Raw genomic sequence first — 8,746 nt, 5'->3', positions numbered from 1 at the left:
TTTTTTTTTACTTAAAAAACTATCCATTGATCTGAGAATAATCTTGTTTTAATAAAATCTAAATTGTAGTTATTAATTTTAGGTAATAATATATTTGAAATAATACATTAGAAGAGAAGGCTGATTTTTATGAATGACATAATAGATGAGCTATATATTTGACAGAAAACAGAATTTTAAATAAAAACCATTTCCAATGTGCAATCGTTACTGTTTTTTTTTTTGTAGCTATCACTATACTTGATGACTTGAATTTTTTCCCTTTGGATTCTAACCTTAAGCCACTTTTTTACAATGAGAGAAAATATAATTTGAGAAAAATTTTAATTCAAATATGTTAATGTAAAATATTAAATGTCAAGTCCAGAATAGTAAAATTAGGTTATTGAAAATTTGGACTTCCAGTTAAAATAGCAGAGTATGTAATTGCTGTGCTTGACTTCTCCCACCATCACAACAAAATTACAATTAAACTATAGCCACCTGAAGACTAGCTGAACAGAAATCCTACATGTAAGAGATACAGAAGAAGATAGCTGAGAATGCTAATAGGGGCAGAGATGAGGAACAAGCAAGTTCAACAGCTACATAGCAGATGACAAGAAGTGAGAAAAGTGTTTCAGATATGCTAAGGAAGGAGGGGACCCAACCGCACACTGAGCTCCCAAGCCCACAGTCCCATGTGGGAAAGAGAAGTCCCCTCTTCTCCCCTCGACTGAATGTGGGAGGTGGGGGTGGGTGGGGTGGGTCAAAGTGCTGGTGGGAAAATGGAGACAACTATACTTGCACAACAATAATAAATAAATAAATAATGATTAAAGTTTCATTCATTCATTCGATGTTAATTAACTACCTTAATGCTATTACTTTATGCTGTGCAGACTACCCATGTCAACATTTTAAACATATATTACTGCATTTGTCTGACAGAAATGTAAATGGAAAATAAGGTAGTGTTTTAAGTTACAAATGATTAAACTAGTTCAGAGATTAACTAACTGAGTTGGCTAAATTCATAAAACAGAGCTACAAAATTTACTCTGGTCTTTTGATTCTGTGCCAAGTAATTTCTCTGCTAGTCCTAAAAAAAGCAACTGAAAGGGGAGAGAAGGGTATGCAAAGAAGAGAGCATGTCCCTAGTGGAGATGTATCAGAATTACCTGGTAATCTTTCATAGGATACATGAAGCTCCCCATCAAACCCTTTTTGAGGGGAGTGTGTCACATACTCCAAAATATTTGGCCCAGTCCTGGCTGGTGTAGCTCAGTGGATTGAGCACGGGCCTGTGAAGCAAAGGGTTGCTGGTTTGATTCCCAGTCTGGGCACATGCCTGGGTTGCAGGCCGAGTCCCCAGAAGCGGACACATGAGAGGCAACCACACATTGATGTTTTTCTCCCACTCTTTCTCCTTCCCTTCCCCTTTCTCTAAAAGTAAATAAATAAAATACTTAAAAAATATTTGGCCCAAAGAAAGCCTTACAATCCTGCTTCAAGTTCACGGTCCAAGCTAATATGCAAAACGTTCAGATTAATTCTTGAGGAAACAAAGCATGAGTGAATAGGAACTGAAATGGTGACTGAAATGAATTCAAATTTGGCCTAGAAACCATCAAAGATTTCACCAAGATTTCATGCAGATTAGTTGCTCAGTCATTTTTTTAAAGATTTTATTTATTTAGCTTTAGAGAGGAAGGGAAGGAGAGAAGGAGAGAAATATCAATGTATGGTTGCCTCTGGTGAGTCCCCTACTGGGAACTGGTCTGCAACCCAGGCATGTGCCCTGACTGGGAATCAAACTGCGATTGTGTGGTTTGCAGGTCTGAGCTCAATCCACTGAGCTACCCCAGCCAGGGCATAGTTGCTCAGTCAGTTTGAATACCATGGACACACAGTACACATGCTCACTGTGTCTACCATGCCCAATGACTAGTGCAGTGAGGCCATCATTGTCCTCACATGCATATCCTAGTCCATTCTCCTTGGTTGCCAGGTTATATTGATGTCACACAAACCATTCTCATTACACAAACATGACATGACTTTTTCCAGACAGACCTCATACAATGAGTATTTGCTCATTAACAAATTAAATGGATACAAATATAAAGCATTTTCAGTAGAAACCATAAGCCAGTAGCAGCACTACATAAGAAGACCCTGTTATGTCTCAAAATTGCCTAATTTTTCTACATTAAATGTTTAACAGTCTCTATGATTCATTTATATCAAGAGTGAGATAAATATCTATGACCATGAAGGGCAATTAGCAAATTTTATAAATTATACCCATTTAAATTATACCCATATCTCTCTTTCCGTCTCTCTCTTTCTTTTTAATCCTCACCTGAGGATATGTTCATTGATTTTAGAGAGAGGAAGGATGAGAGAGAGAGAGAGTGAGTGAGAGAGAGAGACAGAGAGAGAGAGAGAGAGAGAGACATCAACATAAGAGAGAAACATTGATCAGTTGTCTACTGTGTGCACCCTGACCAGGGATTGAACCTGCAACCTAGGTATGTGTCCTGACCAGGGACTGAATTTGCAGCCTATAGGTGTACAAGACAATGCTCCAACCAACTGAGATACCCAACTGAGATACCAACTGAGATACCCTGAAAAAATGGTCAGGGCTGTACCATTTTTTTTTATATTTCAGTTACAAGGATTAACTGGTGGCATCTGGTTTACAACATTTGGCTTCCTAATAAAAATGTATATTTAGTTTATTCCATTACTAGTAAAAAAACCTATAATCAAAGCAAATTTTTATTTAAAGGGTTTATTTGAAATTAAAGTACATGATGATCTGTGAGTACTGAGTTCTATTTACTGTTGTGAGTGTTACATAAGAAGTGGTTCAGATATGTCATCCACAATTTCATCTCTAGCAGTCACTGCATAGAAAATCATCATCAAATAAAATATAAAAAAATTCTTAGTACCTTCAAGTTATTCACACAAAGTATGAAGCTGTATATAACAAGAATGTATCAGAAAATGATGGCACTGACTTTACTATTTTAGCCCTCAGCTGAAATTTATATTAAGTAAAAATGAAGGCTTTTGACCTAGTGAATCACCATGAGTAAAAGTGAGTAAAAATACAATTACTTTTAGTATGTCATTTTTCATGCTTCAAAATATGCTGTTTAGTATCTGCTAAACAAATATGCTCTATCATTCCCTTGGTTTCAATCAACATAAGACTACAGGGCACATTACTCCTTCTGAAAAGGGAACATCAAGCTTAGATTTATAATTATGTCTTTGCCATCAAGTTAGTCTCAAATGTTAAATTTTTAAAATACATAAAAATCTGGAAGTAGAAACAGCCCATTGCTAGCTTTTAGAAAATCTATTATTAAAATTAAGCCTGCAGCAAAAGAAAATTAGTCAAAGGAAAGTTTCCAAACAGAATATTTAAAACTCAAAGCAGTAAACATATGGTCAAGGATGCAGGAATTTCACAGGTCATTTATTATTAGATGTAATCAATCAGAAAAGTAACTTTCTAAAATCTGGAATTAATATAACATTTGATACTTCTATATAAGATAATTTACATACTTCTAGAGAACTTTTGAGTAGAATAGATTATAGAGAGGTTGAGTTATTTTGTTTACTGGGAAAGATTATTTTCCAGTAATGACAGGAATAACTAATAGAAGACAGAAATTCCTTGAGTACACTATTCTCAAAAAACTGTTTTATCAAAGATAATGAAAGCCAGATTTCTGAACCACAAGTCTAGGCTTAAAAGGTCTGGTCAAAGGCTGTTCTTATATGTGTCCCATCTATAGAACACTTCTTTGCTTCTTCCCCAGTCTTTGTTTCTGTACTGGTGAAAAAATCCTGGACATAGGATTTTCAAGTATTATCTACAATGAAGATGTTTAGAAGGTGATAGATTTTAGGGAAATATGTTTCAAAATGTAACTTTATTTAATTCAAAGGAGGTATATAGTCTTAGTTTCCTAAAGGTTTCACATTATTTCACCACCTAAGTAAAGGAAGTGTTTCTTTAACCTCAACTGAAATAATCATTTTAGTTCTGAAATTTTTTGTTTTTTTTTTTATAATATGTATTGTAACTTTAAATTAAGATATTTCAGAGTAAACACTGTGAATGTGAGAGTGTGTGTATGTATTTGATATGTAGTAAATTGAATATATACTTATGTTTTAGCAATAGTTAGTATTTAAGTACCTCAGTCAAGACTCAATACTTCAGGGGAGATTACATAGAAATTTCAAGCATTGTTTTAAAATTTACATTGGAGTGTTGTTAATTGCCATAAGAAATGTTCCAATGGTAAAATAAAGATTGTTTAAGATTATATTTGCTTAGAAAAACTGTAGTAGCTTCATTGTTATTATATGAACAAATATGGTAATTTGGCCTAATAGCCTAAATGCTCTTGGATCATCTAGATCTTTTCTACATATGTTTAGTCCAGTGATGGTGCGTGAACTGCTTGATACTGTTCAGAAATTGATAGTATAAAGCAATTGTAATAATTTTTTTCAGAACATTTTTTGAGTTTTAAATTCACTAACAAGTCAAAATACACCAGGGGCTTGTATTTTACATTTTTTTAGTAATCCACTTTTATTGTGTTTTACTAAAAAGTATTTCTCTGAGAGAGACTGATTAAATGATGCACTGAAACAGACTGTCCTAATTCCGGCTAGTCTTATGTCCATGTCCCCACCTTGAACTGAGACTGTTGGTCTTGCCATCATAATACTATTGAATCCTGCAAGATGTGAATCTTTATGCATGATGCCGTCACTGTGACTGAAGCCTGAGAAATTTGTATAACTGTCTGTTCCTTCGTTCTTAATCCTTCCTTGATACTACTAAATGTTGATATGTTTGCTTGAATTTGACCTTTAAAGTATAACCTAATAACTTTCAAATTACATTTCAATGTAAGAACCCACCTGGAATCCAGATTGTGGTTGAGCAGATATGCACTCTTCATTGTCCTCCATATAAATGCCAATATTTCCCCCCCACACACACACACAAAATGCCCAAGTATCTAAAAGGCCTAATTAGCTCAGGTCATTTTGCTACTTCTTTTCTTAGGTCAATCAGCTTTTCGCTCAGATTTTCTATATTGAAGACTATGTAATTTGTATTTCCTGCTTTTTCACTCCCTCAGGGGTGTAGATTAGACTCATTATTATGAAAGCCAATATAATAATGTACAACTCTTGTGAAAGAGCAGAACTATAACAGAAGGTATCAAACATACACAAAAAACTTTCTCCAGGGAGTTATAACTCTGTCCTTACTCCCAGCTGCCTCACTTGTCAATGAGCCAGAGCATGAACAAAATGGCAGCAGGCAAATGTGAACAATTCAATGCTGACTGTAAACATAATAAAGAAACCACTCACCCTCGGCCTTGGTCATGGTAGAAGTCTGCTTCAGTAGTGCTTACGAATACAAAGGACAACAATATGGCAATAACAACTGGCAGCTTTCCTAGAATTAACTGCTTTCGAATCTTGTATTAACTTCAAGAAAGGTGGATTTCTTTAAAAAAAATGGAGCTAGCTGTCTAGAGCAGACTGGCAATTTGACTAGTACTCTAAATGTAAACTTTAATAGTTACCACTTATTTAAAGTTCTGCAATTGCTTCTTCTAGGTTTATCACAAGAGAAATAATCACTTCTACAGATGTTTCTCAACACATGATAAACTGAACAGCATACAATTCTTTTTATAAAGTGTTTGTTTTGAAATACTTACTCTCCAAACATATGGCCAATTTAGAATTTTTTATCTGTAGTATTTTATTTTTATTTATTTTCTTTTTTAATTTTAATTTTTATTTAATTCTTGTTCAAGTACAGTTTTCTGTGATATTCCCAGCCCCACCCCCCCCAGTGCTCCCCACCTCCCTCCCATTTCTGCCCCCCCCACCTTAGTTATTGTCCATGTGTCCTTTATACTTGTTCGTGTGAGTCCATCCCCTTTTCCCCTATGATTCTCTCCCCTCTCCCCTCTGGACCCTGTCAGCCTGTTCTGTATTTGAGTGGCATTGGTCATATTTTGCTTGCTTGTTTGTTTTGTTGTTTAGATTCCTGTTAACGGTGATATCATTTGGTATTTGTCTTTCACCACCTGGCTTATTATTGTTCAGCATAATGTTTTCCAGTTCCATCCATGATGTTGCAAAGGGTAGGAGCTCCTTCTTCCTTTCTGCAGCATAGAATTCCATTGTGTAAATGTACCATAGCTTTTTGATCCAGCCATTTACCAATGGGCATCTAGGTTGCTTCCAACTCTTGGCTATTGTAAATTGTGTTGCTATGAACATCGGGGTGCATAGGTTCTTTTGGATTGGTGCTTCAGGGTTCTTAGGATATACTCCTAAGAGTGGAATTGCTGGGTCAAAAGACACGTCCATTTTTAGTTTTCTTAGAAAATTCCATACTGTTTTCCATAGTGGTTATGCCAGTCTGCAATCCCACCAACAGTGAACCAGGGTCCCCCTTTCCCCACAACCTCTCCAGCACTTGTTGTTTGTCTCTTTGTATATGATAGCCATTCTGACCTGTGTAAAGTGGTATCTCATTGTGGTTTTAATTTGCATCTCTCTGATAGCTAGCGATATCGAGCACCCTTTCATGTGTCTCTGGATCCTCTGTATGTCCTCCTTGGAGAAGTGTCTGTTCAAGTCCTTTGCCCATTTTTTTAATTGAGTTGCTCATCTTCTTTGAGTGGAGTCCTATGAGTTCTTTGTATATTTTGGAGATTAAACCTTTGTCTGAGGTATCATTGGCAAATATGTTTTCCCAAGCTATTGCTTCTCTTTTAATCTTAATACTGTTTTCCTTAGCCATGCAGAAGCTTTTAATTTTGATGAGATCCCATTTGTTTATTCTTTCTTTTATGTCCCTTGCTCTAGGGGACGTATGAGTAAAAATCTTGCTGCGTATAATGTCTGAGATTTTCCTGCTAATGCTCTCCTCTAGGGCTTTAATGGTGTCATGGCTTATATTTAAATCTTTTATCCACCTTGAATTAATTTTGGTGTATGGTGTAAGTTGGTGCTCGAGTTTCATTTTTTTTGCATGTAGCTGTCCAGTTCTCCCAACACCATTTATTGAAAAGGCTATCTTTACTTCATTTTATGTTACTGCCCCCTTTATCGAATATTAATTGACTGTAGAGAGTTGGGTTTATTTCTTTTTATATTCTTGGCAAAAAGAAAGGAAAGAAGAAAAGAAGGGAGGGAGAAAGAGAGAAGAAAGAAAAGAAGGCAAGAGGAAGGAAGGAAGGATAGAAGGAAGGAAGAAAAAAAGGAAGGAAGGAAAGAAAGAAGGAAGAAATGAAGGAAGGAAGGGAGGGAGGAAAGGAGGGAGGGAGGGAAGGAAAAGAAAAAAAGAAAAAAGGAAAAGGAAAAAGAAAGGAAAGAAAGAAAGAAAAAGAGAAAAGGTCGTGCTGCTCTGGAATTTAAGGTGAATTATTGTTTGTTGTTGCACCATAAATTGAGTTTTGCTTCATAAAATGTTTAGAATAAAAAGCAATAAAAATCTGCTAATGTTCTAATATAGTTCATACTATGTGAACTATAAGGTGTTGTTAAGCTTATACTACGTGAAGCTTAAGGTGTTGGCCCTTAATCTTTTGGAAACAAAATAGAGTTTTATCAGGTAGATAATGTCAAGTTTTATATACCTGTCATTGGTAACAGAGCTGCCCTGTGTCACATAAACATCTTTAAGATGAAAACACGATAAAGTTAGTAAGTCAAAATACAGTAAACCCTGTGAATCCCCTTTTATGTAATCTTTCTACAATTATGTAAACTCCAAATTGTTTTAATCAATATCATAAGAATTAGGCTCAAGGATGGTTAGGATATTAAAAAATATAAAATAAGATATATATATAGTCATAAAATCAGGTTTTTTATTATTCTAATTAGTAAAATTATTTTCAATTGAGAAGACTTTTCCTATAATTAATAAGGATTTTTTATTGAATCTAGATTGAGTTCAGTATCTTTCTAAACACATCTATAAAAAAAGAATGTGATAGAAACTCAACTATAATTCTGTAAGTTACATGAGAAAAATGTTTTTCTTTAATTTTGGCTTTAAGAAAACATTTGAATTTAAAACTTTGTTAAATAACTTTTGCTGTTAAGTCAGTAAGTGGAATAACTTCAAATCACTTTGATAGAAATATATGTTGTGACAATCCATGACATTTTATAACATGTAAATATGTGCAACACACTCACAGGAAAATCTGCAAACTGGAAAATGAATAGCCAGCTCATAAATGATTCATGATTTATCAACTACTAAAAGCCACATTGTAAAGTTTAAAAAAGTAATGTTAGGATGAACTATATTAAATAAAATTCTACATGTATAAATCTTCTCGGCTTACAAAAACTTTGATATGTACTATATCATTTTACCTTAAAAACATTCATGGGTAAGCAAAGCAAAGAAAGTACTTTATTCCTATCTGAGGAAGCCAATACTCAAATAGGGTAATTGACGTGAGGAGTCTCACACAGCTGCTGTCAAGTGATGTTTGATTTGTTGGTGCTCTTGCACAATTCCTCCTCACATCATCACACGTCAGGGAGTGGTTATGTTTCCTATATGATTGCAAATTAGGGATCTCAGTCTATGGCACATTACAAAATTAATTTAGACTATATAGATGATAATGCCAGGGTACTATTCAAGGAGGCTGCGGAGACAGAGAGT

Source organism: Sturnira hondurensis, unplaced genomic scaffold, assembly GCF_014824575.4.
Source record: "Sturnira hondurensis isolate 20B ecotype Veracruz unplaced genomic scaffold, ASM1482457v3 Scaffold0016462, whole genome shotgun sequence".
Taxonomy (NCBI): domain Eukaryota; kingdom Metazoa; phylum Chordata; class Mammalia; order Chiroptera; family Phyllostomidae; genus Sturnira; species Sturnira hondurensis.
Note: the sequence above shows the minus strand (reverse complement) of the source record.